The 21,790-nt window shown below is 38.4% G+C and overlaps 1 protein-coding gene across 3 annotated transcripts in view; it reads left to right on the top strand.

Annotated features, from left to right (window-relative positions):
* The window catches only part of LOC145258222 (semaphorin-5A-like), a 457,393-nt gene that overhangs the window by 189,416 nt on the left and 246,187 nt on the right, over positions 1–21,790 (top strand). The window contains exon 3 of one of the 3 annotated variants that reach the window (XM_080116169.1): positions 6,271–6,318. The exons of the other annotated variants lie outside the window; for them this stretch is intronic. The gene's annotated coding sequence lies outside the window, so the exon portion shown is untranslated. The remainder of the gene's footprint in view (positions 1–6,270; positions 6,319–21,790) is intronic. 3 annotated transcript variants of the gene reach the window in all.

Consider the following 21,790-nt stretch of genomic DNA (forward strand, 5'->3'; position numbering starts at 1 on the left):
CTTCACGCGACGAAAATTTAATGTTTTTACCTATGCCAAGAAGTTTAATTGAATACTTATTTCACGTGAAATATTAGCATACCGAGAGACAAGATACTTACACTGCCAGTAACATGATTCGTTTTCCCCACACCACGAATATCAATAAATCTCGAATATTTACATAGCTATTCAATTTAAATATCGCCGCAGTTTTCATGTGTATTTATCTAACTGCTTATCGATATCGACATTTCCATTATTTTCGTTGCGATTTTAACCTTATTATTTAGCATTATTATCGCCAGTTTATTACAGAAACATACTCGGCGCAAGATGCAAATTTAAAACTATAATGCAAAGGTATATTCTACGACATTTAGTGGGTAATCAGAATAGCTTTTCTAATCGTCGAATGTTTGAGTTACAGAAAAAGAATAATGAGTTTCATATTGTCAAGTTCACGGCGTCGAAGCACACGTAAGAAATCTGCCCTGTTCCTTTTTCGACGTTATCGCAACCAAGCTTTCCCAACTGACACCAGATTGCAAAGTACACCATACGGACTCCGGGCTAAAAAAAAAAAAAAAAAATCGTTCCCAACTGAAGAAATGCTAGCGTTTTATATTGTCAAACCCGACTGTCTCAATTTGCATAAGACGCGTTTTTCTCTCGTGTCATTCAGGTTTCGAGTTTGACTTTTTCTCTTTCTTTTAAGCGAATGATGCCCGTGTTAATCATACACACCACAATTTTCCTCTGTTTAAGTTGTCGTTTGATTGTCACCTATCTTTTCTATTAGTGTTTATTTGCTTTCCCACCAAAGCAAAATGTGACACAAGGTCGTTTTTAATGTGGGGTTAAATTAGCTCCCCGAAAAAAAAAGGCAACATGGGGGTCTGGTTGGGACCAAAACTAATAATTGTCCTAGTTTAGAGGGTTACCCCTCCATGACCGGGACAATTACTTGAAGTGCAGCATCTGCAGAACAGATACTACACTTTGATCCCGGCCCGAAGGCCAAGAACAATAGGGTATTTATTTGCTCCCCGACCGAGCAAATTAGGCACAAAGCCGATTTTTTATGTGAGGAGTGAAGGGAAAATAGGAACCAGCTCCTCGGGGAGTAGGGGAGCTGGATAGTGATAATTGGTATTAAGGGTCACACCTACATTGACCAAGGTTTTATATGTGGAGTTGCCCCCACATATGGTGTTTGCTTTCAGTATCTGCCGGAAAAGATACTACACTTTGATCTCGGCCCGAAGGCCAAGAACAACAGAAAAAAGGCAAGCCTCTTTTCTATTTCGTTTCTCTTCCTTTCCTTTGGCAATTATCTTTGCTCGTTCAATTGTAATGTTTTCTCCAATGTGTGGATCTTCTATACGTAACAAAACTATACAATATAACGAAACTACATACAGAACGAAAACGTCTCATGCAAAGTAAAGGTGTTCATCTTGTGTTTATCTGTTCGTAAATGCATATACCGGCTACCATTAAGATAATGCATAGCTTTTCCTAAAAGAAGATGACAGTATACGTGACTGATAATCCGTATATAAGCTTTAATGTTTCCATAACCTAGAAGTATTTATGGCGTAGCGTATGAGTTTCGAAACGATAGGGTTTCGATATCCACTTGAAGTCGTTGCTTGTCTAGCCACATTAACGAGTTGTGGATTTGATATTTACATGCACGAACACACACATACACACCCGCACTACACACACATACACACAGGCATTACACACAAACACACACACTACACACAGGCATTACACACATACGCACTACACACACACTACACAGACTACACATACTCACTGCACACACTCACTACACGCACGCACTCCACACACTATGCACACACACACTACACATCCAGATACACACTGTACACACACGCGCACTGTACACAAACACGCACTACACACACACTAGATCAATCGGTATATATATATATATATATATATATATAATGGAACACTATTTATTAAAGTGAGGGGAGAATCAAACATGAAGATTCAAGAGACTGTCAGTTGTACGATGAGTGTTACGATATGAAACGAAAGGGAAGAATACCCCTATTTATTTCCTCTCTATTTCGTAGCGTGTTAAATTCTTGTATGTAGCCTCGCGGTATTTTGTTTCATATATGAAATTTTCTAAGAATGCAAACATTTTCTGTGAGTTCCATTTGTCTAGTTTTATGCAAAAGTTGAAAAGTTTGCTGCAAATGTTCTACTGGAACAACCAGGGATGAATATTTTCTCTCTCTCATATATATATATATAAGTACATAGGTTTAGTAAACTATGTTGAGAAACACTCTAGCAAGAGTTAAACACATATTATTCGGAAACACAAATAGAGGTGAAAGTCCTTAATCCGCGGAGTTTTGGAGAAATACTTTCATTCTCGTCAATAGGAAGGAGTTAGCAAAACGCATAAAGAAATTTTGCCTGTAAAATATTTAAAAGAACTAAGTATGAAAAGGGTCGTGCTAGCGTGAAAATGAAATATAGAATAATGAAACAGATGGAGTGTGATGATATACAATTATTTACTACATTAATTATTAAATACCTAATGAAGGCAATTAACATAAGGACGTCTACATTATAGCTATCTAAATATTCGTTTTAGCCCGACGATTACTTATAAGGATGATCAACACATGTTTCTATGGTAATTGTCATAAACATATTTTCATATATAAATCCCTTCCTCTATTCACGTATTGAATACAGTTGAATTAAAGGGAAAAAATCGATACATAATATTATATCCGCTTATAATACATGTCTATACAAGAAATGATATATATATATATATATATTGTTTTGTTTTACTACAGTAGAAGTTCTCATAAAATCAAGGGGCCCACTACCTTGGGCTAACACTTGAACTCTATGCGAGATACATAGATATCCAAATGTTCCATTAAAGTTCATTATCTCTCAAACACCGAGTTAGTAAAGAAATTGTGAACATAATTTTCCTCTCCTCAATTTACAATTTTCATACGTTGTAGTATATCTTTTTGTTTTTGTCTCTTGTTCTTAATGGATTCCAGGACAAGAATTTATCTAGTCTGGTGGAGTATCCAGCTGAATAATATTACTTTAGGTAACATAAATTCGAGTAGACGCACCATTCCTCGTAGAAGCTAATGTGGGTTTGCTTATTTGGGCCGCGATAATATGTGAGTTTGAACATTTAGTCAGGGTTTACTCTCGGGAAAAGAATCCTCATGCTATGTTCTGAAAAACCCCCGTACAGAGAGCCCTTAGATACTCGAGGATAGTGTCTAGTAGGTATTCAAGTTCTCTCTCGTATATATATATATATATATATATATATATATATATATATATATATATATATATATATATATATATATACTAGCATGGGTGCACGGGTGTTTGGAGGTGTATGCTGAGCAAAAGAATAACAAAAAAAAACACGGTCAATTTTTTAACTTTGACCCCTTTGGGCTCAAATCAAGTTATTAAGTTAGATCCATGTCCAAGGAACCTATATCTAAAATTCCAAGTGTTTAGACCCCAAATTGTCGGAGGAGTTTGGTAGATTTCTCAAAGGTCAAATCGTTGAACTTTGACCCTTTAACAGCACAATTTGTGGCCGAAAACCGATCACATAGATTTTCCCAAATCTCAGTACACTGTATATCAAATTTCGAGTCTGTAGACTAAAAATTGACAGTTATTGCGTAGGGAAATGTACACGGATACACACACACATTCACTTATATATATATATATATATATATATATATATATATATATATATATAATGTGTGTGTGAGATATTAAAACTATTAGATAATTATTCCAATAGAAATCAGCTCAACATGATGACTGTCAGTTTTCATAGTTTTGACGCAATTCAAACCACGTGTTAACTGATAGCCACCTATTGTTTTATAAATGACTTTGTTGAAAGGAAGAGTAATGCTTAAAGTAACACCTGCTCACATAGCCACAATAAACATCTGGTTGGGAAAAGATGTAGCTGTCATAGGAGGGAGTTGCTATGGTGAAGTGCGAGCAACATCTGACCTGAAAACGACTGCCAAAGTACCTCGCACCTCATAGGACAGACAAATAACTATTCTCAATAACGTCTGGCAATCCCATATATATATATATATATATATATATATATATATATATATATATATATATATATATATATATATACACGAATGCCGTTCCAAAATTAATGCCTCTTATATTTTATTCGCCTGAATGGATCGAAATGCATTATTATGACTGAACTTATGCATTCATAACGAGAACATTAAACGCTCTGAGTGATATATATATATATATATATATATATATATGTCAATTATTTTTAACCAAAATTATAAGACACTACAATAAATTTACTGGTTCAGTCTAAAAAGACAATGTCAGGTGAAAAGAGACCCCTGGTCTTATTCGATTTAATAATTTAATAACTGGATTCGAATAAAGCCAGAGGTCTCTTGTCGCCTCATGATGTCTTTTTATACTGAAATAGTAAATGTATTGTTGCGACTCATTGTAATTTAGTTATATATAGAGAAACTTAGGCTGTTATATAATAAATACTAAATTAAAGTTTTCAAATTCTGCTTAAACTAGATTCAGCATATCACAGGGAATTCAACTATATAAGAGTGGAAAAAAGAAACATATTTTTTACCCCGAATTAATATGATCTTAAGAAATTATAATTTTTAATTGAAACCATATCTCTTTATTTATATATCGTATTCCTTCTTACATAAATATTTTCCTAGGTGCGGGTCGCTCCGTATTGCCCGGCCGTACAATCCATGAAGAATAATCATTTATTTTTATAGAGCCAATTCAATTTTACTAGAATATCTTGTCCTTTACTTTTCCATGCTTAAGCTTAAGAATATTGCTTTTCATGCTTTCATTTTTCTATTGTACCTATTTACTATGCCTCCCCACGGGACAGTTAGACACCAGGGTCGTTTTTTAATGTGGAGAAAAGGTACAAAAATAAAATGTCACAGTCGTGAAGGACTGCTCCTCCACCAAAAGAGAACAGGAACTGGAAGTGCAGCATCTGAAGAACAGATAATACACTTTGATCTTGTTTTCTATTGTAGTCTCTTTTTTCCAGGCTTCCAGTAAATTCACTTGTTTTTGTTTAATTTCATTTTTTTTTTGCCCTCATAAACATACATATGTAATAACATTGTACGGCACTGGTCTTCTTTTAATATAATCCCCCCAAGTATCTCCCTTTCATGCTTTAATCCTGTATGTTTCACCTGTTACTTCTCTTTTCGCGAGAGCAGTGAATTGGTAGTAACAGTAGTCGCTTCAGCGACGTGGTTACTATGGAAACCAATAAAAAAACGTCGCCTACCTCACTTTTTTTTTTACGGTTTTGGACATCAGTAAATTCATTACGTCTCTTTTACTGAACGAAAATTGATTTTTTTTCACAATGTAGCTGAGAAGGTGATCTATAAACTGCAATAAGTGCTTGAAATTTGGTCGAAAAATGAGTGGGCGGTGAAGCAGTTCTAAATGACTAAAACTCCCACTTAACCATATATTCAACATGGCAGTGTTTGAATGATAATATATAATATATATACATATGTAATATATACATATAATTTATTATATATATATATAATGTATAGTGTATATATACATATACACACGCAGATGTGTATGACTTATTTTTCATTTGATAATTGCAGGTTATCAACTATAACAATAATAATAATAATAATAAAGAACATTTTACATTTGTTTATCGTACCATACAATAATGTGCTATTTAGCCATCCGTACGGGCATATGTTTTAATATAATGCTTTGTAAACTACTTATTCCTCAATAGAGCAAAAACATGCGAAATTTATGGAATTATCTTTAGACAATTCAATAACCGCTAATATCTGTGCTTATGCAGTATACTGGATTTTGAAACCGACGAATTTTAAGTTAAAACCATATCATTTACTTACCTGTCATGTCGAAATTAGTATAGATTCCAAAAAAAAGAATTCAGTAAAAAATATAATAGATCTAGCTTTTACAAAAAAAAAAAACAAAAAAAAAACGTACTCTCTACTGGTCGACATTTGTATTTTAAATAGCGGATTCTTATGAAAATCCAGGAAAGCAGGGGAGATAAATCAGTTTGTGGTGGTATTTTTTTTTTTTTCATATTAAAGCATACGATACAACTCTATAATTCGATAAATTCTATGTTACTATTTTTTACAGGGCGCTTTTCATAATTTCTTTCGGATTTATACAAATTCGACATGCCATGTAAGTACATAATATTTTCACTTTAAACATTCAATATTCTACATAAGCCTCTTAATATTTATCGTATTATTTTTTTCAAAGATCCAATGCAGCATCTCTATGCAGCACGTCAAATCTTGGTTTTTGATGCTTATTTGTGTTTTTTTTTTTAGAATCTTCATTTTCTCTTGAATTATCTGAAGAGATCGGCAGGATAATATTATTGCCCTGTCAATGTAAACAATTTGTAATGATTTAAGCAAAAAAAAAAAAAAAAAAAGGTTGAAATAATAAAAAAAAAACATAATTACATGTTCACTGCTATACTTTCTAAATGTTTCATAGTTTTTTGCTTTTAATCTTGGCCCCTTTAGCAACAATTTTTGCCGCCTAGAAAAAGAAATCGAAGGTGTGCCATGAGACGTATCCAAATACTCTATATATCAACTTTCAATATTTTAGACAAAATATTTATAGAGAATTTTGGGAGAAACTTTTTGCACCCACACACAGATATAATTTCCGTTTGCTCGAATGAGTTCATCCTAAATTCTATGCAATAATGCAGAATGTAGAAACTATGCACGGATAGAATTCATAGTAATTCTATGTGTCTGTCACGCACGGGCTCGATTAGAAATACGTAGATATAATCGAATATCTTAGATTCCGATTCGCCAGTACCTCGCCCACCCAACGGCATTGACCTACGCTTTTTCTTTTCATTTCTTTTTTGCCACAACACTTATTTTGTTACTTACTTGATAATCGCAATCATTTTATCAATTCTCGCTTGTCGCTCTCTTGCTGGCACACCCATATCCTCTGCCCGTCTGTCGTCGCGAAATCCACGAATAAATATATGAATAAATAAATAAAACCAAGTAAACTAAAACGAATAAAAAAAAAATCCTGAATACCGTCGCGCAACACTTCCCGCCCTTCCTTGCCATGTGTTATTATTTATCATTATGTTTTTTTTTTTTTACCACGGTCCACTAATCAATGCTGTTTTGCAATGTAGAAAAGGGGGCCTAGAAGGCGGCCACATACCTAAAATAATTCTGAGTCCAAACGTCGATCCACCTGTTTGTCCTTTACCTGCCCAGGTGTCGCTAAAATCACATTTATTTTCACGCTGCAAAGTGTGGTGTTTATGGTCCTACGCGGCTAAACTGAGACCAGTTTATACGAGAAATGAATGATTTCTGACAGGCTATATAAGCCTGTTTTTGCAAATGGTCAACGGTTTAGTGTTACGTGTTTAAACTCGAAATTGATAATAGACTAGCTTAGCAGAATGTTACGCAAATTTCCTAAGAGTTATATTTTCATTCTTTTCAGTAAAATTTTAAGTGTCATATATCTTGTTTAAGTGTGATAGAATTCGCAGGTAATAGTAAATATTACTAGGTGATCACTTTTACCTTATTCCTAACCTGCACCTCCTCACTGGCATTGCCTCTTCAGATATGAGATTGGAAATTTGCAGCGGAATAACCCTTATCCCTGAGTGGCTTCCGGGCGTTGATAAGTGGTGATCACCGTGTTAAAAAAAAAAAAAAAAAAGAATCAGAAAAGTTATCAGTAATGAATATCATCTATTTTATATACGTGAGTAGGCAGCTTTTCCGGAAACAGATTGTGCGAGTCAAGACCCCTACAGAAAAGAAAATCATAAGTACGAGCCACAGAGTGGAAAATACATTATTCCAACTTAGTTTCAAGAAAACCGATTTTCTTTTGTCGTAGACCATCTACTAGTTGCCCAGGATTCCAAAATTCCAAGAGCGATAGGAGCCTTCTATCATGTCTAAAAGCGATACAATGTTCAACGAGCGAGCTCGGAGACGCGCGCTGTACAACTCAAGCTCTCTACCGATCTAAGTTACAACAGAACCAATGCCAGCATCCTCAAAATTCATCGCTGGATTACCACGATTAATAGACATGCTCACGGTTACGGTTATAATCTTTGGTGTGGGTTCAATTGAGGGCCACATCATGCCCTCCTCACATTATCAAAGTCGGCTTGAAAGTCAATAGCAAAGTGAATATGAATGTGCTGAAGAGTGTTGAGATCTTCTGGTGCAATTAGGTGGCCGCTGGGTGACTCTAAGTATGGCAGTATTACACGGCGCAGTCCACAAGTCCAAAGAAACCCAAACTTAGCTTCAGAAGGAGTGCTATGACTTTGTCACATTCTCTCACTGGTCTTCCCTACCCTCCTAGCTAAACCCGCTGGACTACTTCGTTTAGTAAAAAGTAGAAAACATCACTAACATGACCTCTCACAACACCAAAACCAGCCTGATCGTCACTATCCGTCGAGTATTCGCCGAGCTCTCGCCGAAAAGACATGCTCTCAGTTCCAGACCCGTATCGATGCGGTGATTGATGCTACAGGCGACTAAATTTAATAGATGTCAGCTCAGCGAGATAATAAAGTTACATGAGGTGATTTATTCAATAACTTTTCAAATTAAGCTGAAGTGTTGTTTTCTTAAAGATAGACTTTTATCGACCCACCCAGTGTGTATATATCCCTTTCGAAAATGTCATTTTTATACTTCCTCTCATTTTACATTCTTCTCTCCTTTTCTCTATACTTCTCAAATCTCCTTTCGTCTCTCCTTCCCCCGTCTCGTTTCGTCTCTCCTTCCCCCGTCTCGTTTCGTCTCTCCTTCTCCCGTCTCCTTTCGTCTCTCCTTCCCCCGTCTCGTTTCGTCTCTCCTTCCCCCGTCTCGTTTCGTCTCTCCTTCCTCCGTCTCGTTTCGTCTCTCCTTCCCCCGTCTCGTTTCGTCTCTCCTTCCCCCGTCTCGTTTCGTCTCTCTCCTTCCCCCGTCTCGTTTCGTCTCTCTCCTTCCCCCGTCTCGTTTCGTCTCTCTCCTTCCCCCGTCTCGTTTCGTCTCTCTCCTTCCCCCGTCTCGTTTCGTCTCTCTCCTTCCCCCGTCTCGTTTCGTCTCTCTCCTTCCCCCGTCTCGTTTCGTCTCTCTCCTTCCCCCGTCTCGTTTCGTCTCTCTCCTTCCCCCGTCTCGTTTCGTCTCTCTCCTTCCCCCGTCTCGTTTCGTCTCTCTCCTTCCCCCGTCTCGTTTCGTCTCTCTCCTTCCCCCGTCTCGTTTCGTCTCTCTCCTTCCCCCGTCTCGTTTCGTCTCTCTCCTTCCCCCGTCTCGTTTCGTCTCTCTCCTTCCCCCGTCTCGTTTCGTCTCTCTCCTTCCCCCGTCTCGTTTCGTCTCTCTCTCCTTCCCCCGTCTCGTTTCGTCTCTCTCTCCTTCCCCCGTCTCGTTTCGTCTCTCTCTCCTTCCCCCGTCTCGTTTCGTCTCTCTCTCCTTCCCCCGTCTCGTTTCGTCTCTCTCTCCTTCCCCCGTCTCGTTTCGTCTCTCTCTCCTTCCCCCGTCTCGTTTCGTCTCTCTCTCCTTCCCCCGTCTCGTTTCGTCTCTCTCTCCTTCCCCCGTCTCGTTTCGTCTCTCTCTCCTTCCCCCGTCTCGTTTCGTCTCTCTCTCCTTCCCCCGTCTCGTTTCGTCTCTCTCTCCTTCCCCCGTCTCGTTTCGTCTCTCTCTCCTTCCCCCGTCTCGTTTCGTCTCTCTCTCCTTCCCCCGTCTCGTTTCGTCTCTCTCTCCTTCCCCCGTCTCGTTTCGTCTCTCTCTCCTTCCCCCGTCTCGTTTCGTCTCTCTCTCCTTCCCCCGTCTCGTTTCGTCTCTCTCTCCTTCCCCCGTCTCGTTTCGTCTCTCTCTCCTTCCCCCGTCTCGTTTCGTCTCTCTCTCCTTCCCCCGTCTCGTTTCGTCTCTCTCTCCTTCCCCCGTCTCGTTTCGTCTCTCTCTCCTTCCCCCGTCTCGTTTCGTCTCTCTCTCCTTCCCCCGTCTCGTTTCGTCTCTCTCTCCTTCCCCCGTCTCGTTTCGTCTCTCTCTCCTTCCCCCGTCTCGTTTCGTCTCTCTCTCCTTCCCCCGTCTCGTTTCGTCTCTCTCTCCTTCCCCCGTCTCGTTTCGTCTCTCTCTCCTTCCCCCGTCTCGTTTCGTCTCTCTCTCCTTCCCCCGTCTCGTTTCGTCTCTCTCTCCTTCCCCCGTCTCGTTTCGTCTCTCTCTCCTTCCCCCGTCTCGTTTCGTCTCTCTCTCCTTCCCCCGTCTCGTTTCGTCTCTCTCTCCTTCCCCCGTCTCGTTTCGTCTCTCTCTCCTTCCCCCGTCTCGTTTCGTCTCTCTCTCCTTCCCCCGTCTCGTTTCGTCTCTCTCTCCTTCCCCCGTCTCGTTTCGTCTCTCTCTCCTTCCCCCGTCTCGTTTCGTCTCTCTCTCCTTCCCCCGTCTCGTTTCGTCTCTCTCTCCTTCCCCCGTCTCGTTTCGTCTCTCTCTCCTTCCCCCGTCTCGTTTCGTCTCTCTCTCCTTCCCCCGTCTCGTTTCGTCTCTCTCTCCTTCCCCCGTCTCGTTTCGTCTCTCTCTCCTTCCCCCGTCTCGTTTCGTCTCTCTCCCCTTCCCCCGTCTCGTTTCGTCTCTCTCTCCTTCCCCCGTCTCGTTTCGTCTCTCTCCCCTTCCCCCGTCTCGTTTCGTCTCTCTCCCCTTCCCCCGTCTCGTTTCGTCTCTCTCTCCTTTCCCCCGTCTCGTTTCGTCTCTCTCCCCTTCCCCCGTCTCGTTTCGTCTCTCTCCCTTTCCCCCGTCTCGTTTCGTCTCTCTCCCTTTCCCCCGTCTCGTTTCGTCTCTCTCCCCTTCCCCCGTCTCGTTTCGTCTCTCTCCCCTTCCCCCGTCTCGTTTCGTCTCTCTCCCCTTCCCCCGTCTCGTTTCGTCTCTCTCCCCTTCCCCCGTCTCGTTTCGTCTCTCTCCCCTTCCCCCGTCTCGTTTCGTCTCTCTCCCCTTCCCCCGTCTCGTTTCGTCTCTCTCTCCTTCCCCCGTCTCGTTTCGTCTCTCTCTCCTTCCCCCGTCTCGTTTCGTCTCTCTCTCCTTCCCCTCGTCTCGTTTCGTCTCTCTCTCCTTCCCCTCGTCTCGTTTCGTCTCTCTCTCCTTCCCCTCGTCTCGTTTCGTCTCTCTCTCCTTCCCCTCGTCTCGTTTCGTCTCTCTCTCCTTCCCCTCGTCTCGTTTCGTCTCTCTCTCCTTCCCCTCGTCTCGTTTCGTCTCTCTCTCCTTCCCCTCGTCTCGTTTCGTCTCTCTCTCCTTCCCCTCGTCTCGTTTCGTCTCTCTCTCCTTCCCCTCGTCTCGTTTCGTCTCTCTCTCCTTCCCCTCGTCTCGTTTCGTCTCTCTCTCCTTCCCCTCGTCTCGTTTCGTCTCTCTCTCCTTCCCCTCGTCTCGTTTCGTCTCTCTCTCCTTCCCCTCGTCTCGTTTCGTCTCTCTCTCCTTCCCCTCGTCTCGTTTCGTCTCTCTCTCCTTCCCCTCGTCTCGTTTCGTCTCTCTCTCCTTCCCCTCGTCTCGTTTCGTCTCTCTCTCCTTCCCCTCGTCTCGTTTCGTCTCTCTCTCCTTCCCCTCGTCTCGTTTCGTCTCTCTCTCCTTCCCCTCGTCTCGTTTCGTCTCTCTCTCCTTCCCCTCGTCTCGTTTCGTCTCTCTCTCCTTCCCCTCGTCTCGTTTCGTCTCTCTCTCCTTCCCCTCGTCTCGTTTCGTCTCTCTCTCCTTCCCCTCGTCTCGTTTCGTCTCTCTCTCCTTCCCCTCGTCTCGTTTCGTCTCTCTCTCCTTCCCCTCGTCTCGTTTCGTCTCTCTCTCCTTCCCCTCGTCTCGTTTCGTCTCTCTCTCCTTCCCCTCGTCTCGTTTCGTCTCTCTCTCCTTCCCCTCGTCTCGTTTCGTCTCTCTCTCCTTCCCCTCGTCTCGTTTCGTCTCTCTCTCCTTCCCCTCGTCTCGTTTCGTCTCTCTCTCCTTCCCCTCGTCTCGTTTCGTCTCTCTCTCCTTCCCCTCGTCTCGTTTCGTCTCTCTCTCCTTCCCCTCGTCTCGTTTCGTCTCTCTCTCCTTCCCCTCCCCCCGTCTCGTTTCGTCTCTCTCCTTCTCCTATTTCATTTTTTTTCTCTCTTCCTTAATCTCCCCATTTTCTCGTTTTCCCGCTTTATCATATGACGTCTTAATACAAAAATCATGCTACACAACAAATCTCTATTAATCTTCCTGATATTAAAATTTATGAATATGGCGCCAACTGCTCCGTCTTTCGGAAGCATTATGTCATTGACACCATTTGGGAAACGTCGCAGACAAGAATAGAAAGCAGCTAGTGTCGATGTCATATTTCTTTTTTTAATGGGTAACAGATATGACCAAACTCTCTCCAGTCACATCGAGTGAATCAAAAATATACACCAAACAATAAATAATTTCGATGAGTGCAAATATTATAAACAGCCAGAAGGAGATGGCCGTTAAAAAAATATTTTTAGACTCGTCTTGGTCATTATTTGTTGATCTTCCTATTGTGAATCGCTAGTCACATTTCTTTAAAATAACATTTACATTGCTAACCGAACTAATTAAATGGACGTATCTTGAGAAACATGTAATTATTTGATAGGCTTTATACATCTAGTGATCCGTTAAAGTTTGAAACTGCATGCATGTCTATATGTCACGGTAAAATTTTAAATGGCGGGTTTGTCCACTCGTCTCGCTGAATCTTTAAACATCACGTCTGTCCATCCATCCATCCATCCATCCATCCATCCATCACTAAAACTTTATCAACTTGTTTGTTCGATCCGTCACACTAAATATTTTTATAACTTATTCGCCGATATGTCATACGTAAGGCTACAATTCTATGTACGACAGTTTTCATATATAAGTATTTAACGGAATTTTACTCAGAAACTGCGGAAATCGATTGAGTACATCTCAGGTTAGATATTGCATTCACTAGCAGGGCACCCAGAAGTGCTCGGCCGTAAAATACGCTTAAATATGATATTCTGATTAATGCGAATTTCGTATTTATTATTATACTAGCGGGGGGAGGGGTACCCGGCGTTGCCCGGGCGTTTGGAGGTGCGTGTGTTTTTGGGTAAATGAAAAGAAAAATCGTTGGCCGGGTGTCCCTGCTGTTTGTTTAAAAAAAAAAACGAAGCCTTGAGGCGCAGTTGGAAAATAATAAAGTGTGAAAAATAAAAGTGCGGCGTTTAACGGCAGGTGCCAGTTTTTGACGACTTAATGACGTCAACTTTGAGTGCGGGACAGTGGGACTGTTCGCTGCTTTTTTATATGAAAAAGCTTAATGCACATGCGGCGATCGAAAATTGTTGAATATGTATCTTTTGAAAATCGGGCAAATTAAATAGATAGGCGAACCCGGTTGTTAACTCGTAGATATTATCATTTAGGCGCGATATAAAGTTTTAAGAAGTTGTGAGGCGACCGATCGGTTCTCGGAAAAAAGCCTTTCTTGGACATACACGAAAACGCACACACACAAACATTTTCGCTTTTATATTTATAGATTATAATGTATAATATAGTAATGATTTAAAAAGTTAAACAAAACTGACTAGTGCGCCACCACCGAGACCAAAACGTTTAGCCTATAATTTATTTTTTCCTCTGTCGTTAATGACTTATCTACGACTTGATGGTTACAAGGCTAAAAGTTAAAACCTGAACCAATAGCTACTGTTTTGCATGCATATTACTTATGTCGGCGTTCAACCTCCACCTGGCAGATGTCACTAAAAAAAATTCACACTTTTCTGCAGATTTTCCTGTGGTAAAACCCAAATATAAAGTTTCGCATGGATTCAAATACTTTATATATGAAGGAGGAGTTTGGTAGGCAAAAGTTTTTAAACAAATATGAGTGTGGTGTTTACTAGAAACTTTCTACGCAAATATTACGCAAGTATAAATCGTAGAATATATGCATTATTATAATTTCACGTAATAGTTAACTAAAGATGATCATCCTATAAGAAAACCGAAAAAAAACTAATAGGGAATTAATTAAAATGAATGTTTACAAAAATATGGAAATTGCTAGATCTTTTGCTAATGAAATTCCACGATCCATATATAACAAAGTTGTATTTTCTTTTTAAAATAAAGAGAAAAAGGGTTTTTAATATAAATATAAATATCAATACACTATATATATATATATATATATATATATATATATATGGGGGAATATAGATATGAGAATTTCTGATGAGTAAATTGACTGCTTCGTTTAATTTTAAATAAGCTTTTCGTTTGCATTTCATGATTTGGAAACTTTAGATTCACACTGGTCATATGTCTGTTTCTCGTTTTACCATGCGTCAGATTTAAATAAAGTTTTATCCGGTAACCTTTTAGTTTATGCTGTAAGAAATGTTGACCGTCACGCTTAGGTTATGGATTTTTTAGACTTCTTCGCGCATCTTTTATAAGGAAATACCCAGACAGAAAACATCATATGTAGCAATAAAGATGACAACGGATACTTGCGTGCTTTAAAGCGTAGTGAGTTTCGGGTGTAATACGACCGTTATCAAGAGAGAAAAATAACACTTATGTTTATGGTAGTAGAAGTTTGTTATTGTAATTAATTTCCATTAGCTAGCATCTAATTTTTATGTGCGAAAAATGTAGAATTTTAAAGAAAAAGTGATTAAAAGAAGGTGAGTCAGATTTTGACGCTGAGAGAAATGATTCCGTTTGAAATGCCTCTGCGTTGGTCCGTCACATATCAGTTTGAAACATCGTTTTCAAAACTGAACGGACTCATCTTATGATAATGTTGAATCTGAGTGAAAAGGGACAGTGTTTGAAATATATATTCGCTGGTTCGTCACATATCAGTTTAATACCTTTTCGAAACTGAACGGACGCATCATAAGAATGTTTAATCTGAGTGAAAGCGACAATGTTTGAAATATATGTTCGTTGGTCCGTCACATGTCGGTTTGAATTATCCTTTTCAAAATTGAACGGACGCATCTTTAATTAATCCGTCCATAATATATTTTCTCCATGTCCAAATGAGGATCCTTGCCTGTCTGTGCCAGGCGTCAGCAGGTTGATAGAGGGTTTTCTTGACAAGGGACAGGAAGTTGACTGAAATTGGAGATGTGTTCCTGTAAAAGATGAAACCTGAATTTTCTATCATTTTATTTTTACAAGAAGGAAGCGAAGCATATTTTTTTGTTTTATTTTTATGCTTTTTTGTAGGGTTTCTATTATTTTATGAAGAGCTCGATATAGTTTGCTATTTTATAAAAGAAAAACAAATAAAATTGATAAAACAAAGAAATTATTTAAAACTGATACTTTTATTGTTTTACAAGAAAAAAGGACGCTGGGAGAAATAAAAAAAACAAAAGTCTGAATCGATTAAAAGGAATTAAACTAAAGGAAGGTGGCATTCGGTTAGAAAGTTAATCTAATTTATAAAACTCACTATATCTGTATCTGTCTGTCTCCTTTTTTTTTTTTTTTTTCAATGTGCATCTCCAAGACGCAAAGTCGAAGAGCAGCGCAAACTGGTTAAATGATTGCATTTTTTTGTTGACTGTAAATAGGTTTTAGCCGGTAAAAATAGTTGCTAAGGGATCAAAATTGAAATTAGTCAGAAGTCAAATATACGTGCATTTGTACGCATGCGCAAATACCCATGTACTTCTCCTACATACACACACATAGAGTCGGTTCATTTGTTTCTGAATTATTTCTTATCCATCTGACGATAACGCAAACGGTAACGACTAAGGCTAGAGCGGTAAATATTGTGGTTTCAATACAAGCTGATAATACCCAAGTCATACTTTTTTTTTACTTTTGAGATCACTATGTATTGGGTATAATAAAACAATGAATAGAAAATTAACTCTAATAATACATCGGAAATCTGCATTAATTAAATTTAAATATCAGATGTCAGCGTATTTTACGTCAGGTGGCCGCTACGATATATTTAAATAGTAACAACTATGGCCGAAACGCAAAATATTTTGGTTTCGATTCTATGTGCTGGCGCCCCAGTATTTTTTTAAATAATTTTTTTAAATAATTTTTAAAATAATTTTTTTAAATAATTTTTTTAAATAATTTTTTTAAATAATACTATACATTGGATAAAATATCAATTGAAAATTGGCTTTATGATAATAAATGCGAAATCTATATGGTCTGATGGTTCCGAAGTGATATTTATTGATGTATCAATTTTTAAATCAATACTATATATTGGTAATTACAATAGAAAAATGCGAGCATGAGAAGTAATATGGTTAAGCATAAACATGGAAAAGTAAAGGACCAGTTGTTTAAACAGGAAAAAAAAAGAGCAAGATATTCTGCTAAAAATATAATAAATTTATAACTTCAAATATTGCAGCATAAAGAATTGATTATATGTTATAAATTGAATTAAAAAGAAAATTCTTAATGCTGCAATATGTCCAAAATTTACGTATGCTAGCAATATGAACAAATAGTGGATACAACTGGAATGCCCATAGGTTTCAGTAGTGTTGATATAAAGATAACCTTTTCTAATAATAGCGAAAAAATAGATGCGATTTATATTTTAATACGGTTGCATATTAAATCATTAAATTATTAAATAATAAAACCCTGGAGGTGTATATCATTCTAAGGAGAACCGGTAGTTCTAATCATCCCGTTACAGGAGCTTAGCCCGTCACAATTTTTTTTTAACCTATATCGCTTCTAAGTACGGGAGCAATATACAACTGATTCATGAGAATTTTGGCTACTAGCAAAGTGTAGTATTTGTTCTGATAATACACTTAACCTTTTCTGTCCTCTGTCGGTGGATAAGAAATTATTCTTCACCGAGATAATTTTTATTTTTTGTTCCTATTCAGAGTGAGTGGTTTGGAGAACGTGATTCCCCCACATTGAAAAATGGCCTTGTCTAACTCTCCCTCGTGGGAAGGCAAGTAAATAGGAAGAGACGAACAAGAACAACTGTGGACTTTTCACGGGTCACATTTTTTTTTAATTAATATCTTAATATATATCGAGTGTTGACTGTATAGTTGAATTAATGATAGAATTACGTATTGAGCTTTTACACGCAGCGTGCTTTCAAAGACATTATCAGAGATAATACTTTTTCGAGACAGGGAGTCGCAAAAAGGAAGAGAGGTTTTTAAAGACAGAGGTAGTAAATGGGAAGGAGAAGGAGGGAATAAAGCCAGAAGAGATGGGGGAAACGGCAGATTGATATAGAGAAAAAAGTGAGAGATACGATGATCACCGGACAAATAAAAAAAATATCAATTTTGTGAATGCATTTGCGTGTTTTAAAATCTCCGAACGCACTTTGACCGGCATCTACGTCCCCCGACATAGAAAGTGTCAGCGTTTGTTGATTGGACTTAATATTATTCATGAAATGCCTCCTGTCGTCGACAGCCGACCAGTGTCGTGTCATGTTGTGTCTTAGCTTGGGTTGACTTCACTTGGGGATTAGGGAAGCAGATTTTGAGAAATAAATGCTGTTCACTTAGAATAGGTTATCGGAAAGGGAATGGGTTCAACTAATAGACAAATTCTTTGATAATGGAATGACAAAACAATGATAGAAACATATAGGAAGAAAAACATATTAGCTGTCCGCTCGGCGTTGCCCGGTCGTACAATATGCTTCAATATAAAATTTTAATTCATGCAGATTGCTTATATATTATTATAAAATCAATCCTCTATTGAGTTTCGTACATTACCAGGAATAATTTACCCAGTGCACTAATTCGAAAAAGAAAATAATAATGATAATGTTCATCAAATTTCACCTGTGTTTATTTAAAATATCACGTCAGGTGATACTTGGGCTTGGCGATGAATGCCCTGGAAAAGTCGCTTTTAATTAATGTTTAGTTCTAAAATATGCAAAGGAAAAATGATTTGCGGCAATTTTAAATGGTATCTCTTTTATCATATACTGTACTTGTTAATAAGGAAAAAAAATAAATAAAATGGTGAGGTACATCCGAGCTTGAACCAGGGGACCATTCTATCAGTGATCGAGTGCTTTACCACTGAGCTACATCTTCAGATGACAATAAATCTGGCTTTTTAAGAAGAAATGATTTGCTGAAATTTTATTATTTTCCTTGGCCGGTGTAACGTAAAACATTCCCCTGTAAAAAACTGTTATTTTTTTTTTAATCTATAAAAGACAAAGACTATTTTTAAAATCGAATTTTTTGCTATTTTCGATCCTTATCGGGGGAATTTCTGTACAAAACATACTTGAGAAAACTGCCAGACATATGCATTAGATTTGTGTGCAAAGGATAGGCTTAGCCGTTTTAGAACCAATGAAGAATGTACTTCTCATACATACACACACATACACACACATACACACAGCTTTTGTGACGTAATAATAAAGATAGAGATTTTTTTTTATTCTTTCCCACACTTATCATTTCCGTTTTCCCTTTCTTCTTTACTTTATATAGATCTGCATATGTAACCCATTGGACCCTAATTAATTAATTAATTAGTCAATGGAATCCCATAGCATGTATTAAATACTCCTTTAAGCGTACATTCTCCTCTATCGCCCAATACTATTAAAGTAACCCTCTAACAAATTTTAAGTACACTAATTATCTAATCCCCCTAGATAACTCTCATTTCTTCTTCAATGTATACACCTCATACAAGATCCTGTAATTTTTTAATTCCATTTTCATCCGCACAAGGCACAGTGCCACTTTGAAGTAGGGGGCTATGATCGGGTACATAAGTTGCAGGGTTATATGTAAGGAGTTGAGCAGCGAGATTTTTGTTCACATTAAACTTAAACCTCTGTAGGTCAGTACAGTTGGGAAAGCAGAATCCCAGAAGGAAGTTCCAAAGTGTAGCAGTTCTGGGGGGAAAACTATTAGAGTAAAAGGCTTTTAATATCTAGGGATCTCTACTGTGTAGGGGTGAGATTTTGCTGTTTGTTGGGTTTGTCGAGGGAGTACAAGAGCGAGTAGTTCCTCAGAGCATTCACCATTAAAATACTTGTAGAACAGGCATAGAGATGCAAGACTTCGTCGATAAGAAGAGAGGCTTGAACTCTGTCCAGGGGCGAGAGACTAGTACAAGATGCACCAGCCCAAAATGCCAAAATGTGACAGTACTCCATACATGAGCGAATGGTGGCCTTGTAGAGATACATGATATTTTCAGGTGTAAGAAGCTTTCTAGCGCGGTAGAGAGCCCACCTTCCTTGCAGTGGCCCTTGCAATGCTCTCAATATATCTGTTCCAGTTCATGTTTTCTGTGAACGTTAAGCCGGGGAGTTTGAAAGAAGTACTTTCAGGTAATATGTCCATAGTTAATGTTGGTTGAGAAAGTTTATTTTGATTATTGAAGGAAACAAGCTTGGTCTTGGCAGCATTGAATGTGACCATCTATTTTTGTCTCCATTTCACTACAGATTGGAAGTATTTCTATAGTGTGTTTGCCATTTTCCTTGATATGTGTTCATTTGATTCCCCTCGTGCCTGTTATAGAGCGTGGTGTCATCAGCAAATATACCAATATCAGGAAGGTAATTTATGAATATTAGGAATAATAAAGGCCCCACATGTCTATTGTTTCTCATAAGAGAAACTTTGTTTTTCGCTTCTCTATAGCAATTCTCATGGAAACTGCTTGACTGAGCTTCAATCACTATTTCTTTTCTGTTAAACGTTCGCAGCAAGAACTCGTCTATATTTAACCGCGGCAACGAAATCCCCTTATTTGTTCTGTGCGTCAAAACCAAAAAAAAAAAAATGATTAGTTTCTTCCCATTAAAAATCGCATATTTAGAACACATTACCATGAAACTGTTTCCCCGCGGAAAACATGATCTTCCAAGTTAGGTATAACTATTTTAAGCCGTCATCTTCCGTAATCATACTTTGTCCACTCGATTCATCGTTTTCAAACCTTTGATAATCATAGTAACTCTTATTGTAACAGCACGAATGGCAATAATATGCAAATACCGAGCCGTGTGTGAAATGACGTCACGGTAAGGGGAAAAAAGGATTATAAAAAGGAGAGAGGACACGTTATAGAAGTCGATCATAGTAAAGACGTTGGGAACGCCACGGCCGTAAGGAGAGGTCACACAGTGGCGGGGAAATGATGGAAATAAATGTCGTTATTACTAAAAAGTTATTACTTGTCATATATTCCTTGCAACGCACAGTTTCCGTGTGTAAACATGCGTACTACGTTTCATTCTCCTCTACTCGTTCTTGGCCTTGATAGTGATTGATTTTAGTTTAAGAAACGACATATTATTGCACTTGAATAAGCGTTCATTTGATTAAACAGATGAACCTACGAATTTATCTGTATTCTCATTGGTTAAAAGGTGTTAAATAAGATTAGTTAATGTCCGAAATCTTTTGACTTAACCAGGAATAATGAAAGAAGATTAAAGGAAAGAAAGTGATTGTGAGCTGCATTTTTTTTTTAATGAAGCAACAAATTGATTGTTTCATTTAATCATAAATTGAAGATGGAAGAAACGGGGACTATTCATGAATTGACCTAATATATGTCCACAGCTCAATAAATTTGGTACCCCCGACGTTAAATTATTGAATTATTTGTTGATTGTGAGTGCCCAGCTCTAATGTTTACGACAGTATTAATAGAGTCCGACAACATAAGCATCGGATTTCCTTGGCTTCTTTCGTAATTATGGCGGGCGTTTGGTATCCTGAACCCGAATCAAGAAGTGGGGCCGACTTGACGCATTCTCGTCATCAAAGGCCTGGCCTTTAGTTAAAAGATTAATGTCAAAATCGAAGTTGTCTATTGACGCCCAAAATCTCAACCAATGAGAGACAAAACAATTGGTGATTGCACTACAGAAAGCAAATTTACGTTAGTAAAGAAGGATGTTAACAACGAATTATTCTAATTGATTAAAAAGGAATTAACTAATATTATTGCGTGCGTAGTAATTTTTTGTAGACTTATCCTCATCTTGATACTTGTTTCACTACGTTTCGGCCGACTCCTACTCTGGCCTTTTCCAGGTGGTAAACCGCGACGGGGTAAAAATGTCGACTCTTGTAACTGTATCTTCAGTAATTACTGCCTTCCATAGTTGGCGTTGTTGTCTCACCACGTTTTGGTTAACTCATCATCTCGCCTGCTTTGGGCAAGATGGAAACAACCTTCAGACAATTCTCACCTAGAACAGTAGAGACTCGACGCTCTATCTGCGTCACGGGCCCCGAGGGACGACAAAGGTGTGATTTCGTGGTCTTACAAATCGAATTTTATGTTCTAATTTGGTCTTCTATTGTCAGGTCCATACCTAATGATATTATTTATTTATTTTGGATACATAAATTATGAAGCCTCTTAAGTGATTCCAAAAAATAAAAATATGTAATAATATTTAGTATCGATTACATCTGTTGATATAACCGATACTAATATAAAAAGAAAGGAAGTGAGAGAAAACGGTTCATGATTTGTGAGCTGCACTATTTTTGACAGGCATATCATTTTCATATTTATCCAATGAAATTGACCTTGAACGGCTCCATTGAAATCCGTGAAAATAAGTCTCTGGTCAATTGTAAGATATTATT

The sequence above is a fragment of the Euprymna scolopes genome, chromosome 33, assembly GCF_053919585.1.
Source record: "Euprymna scolopes isolate OS-2025 chromosome 33, ASM5391958v1, whole genome shotgun sequence".
In the NCBI taxonomy this organism is placed as follows: domain Eukaryota; kingdom Metazoa; phylum Mollusca; class Cephalopoda; order Sepiida; family Sepiolidae; genus Euprymna; species Euprymna scolopes.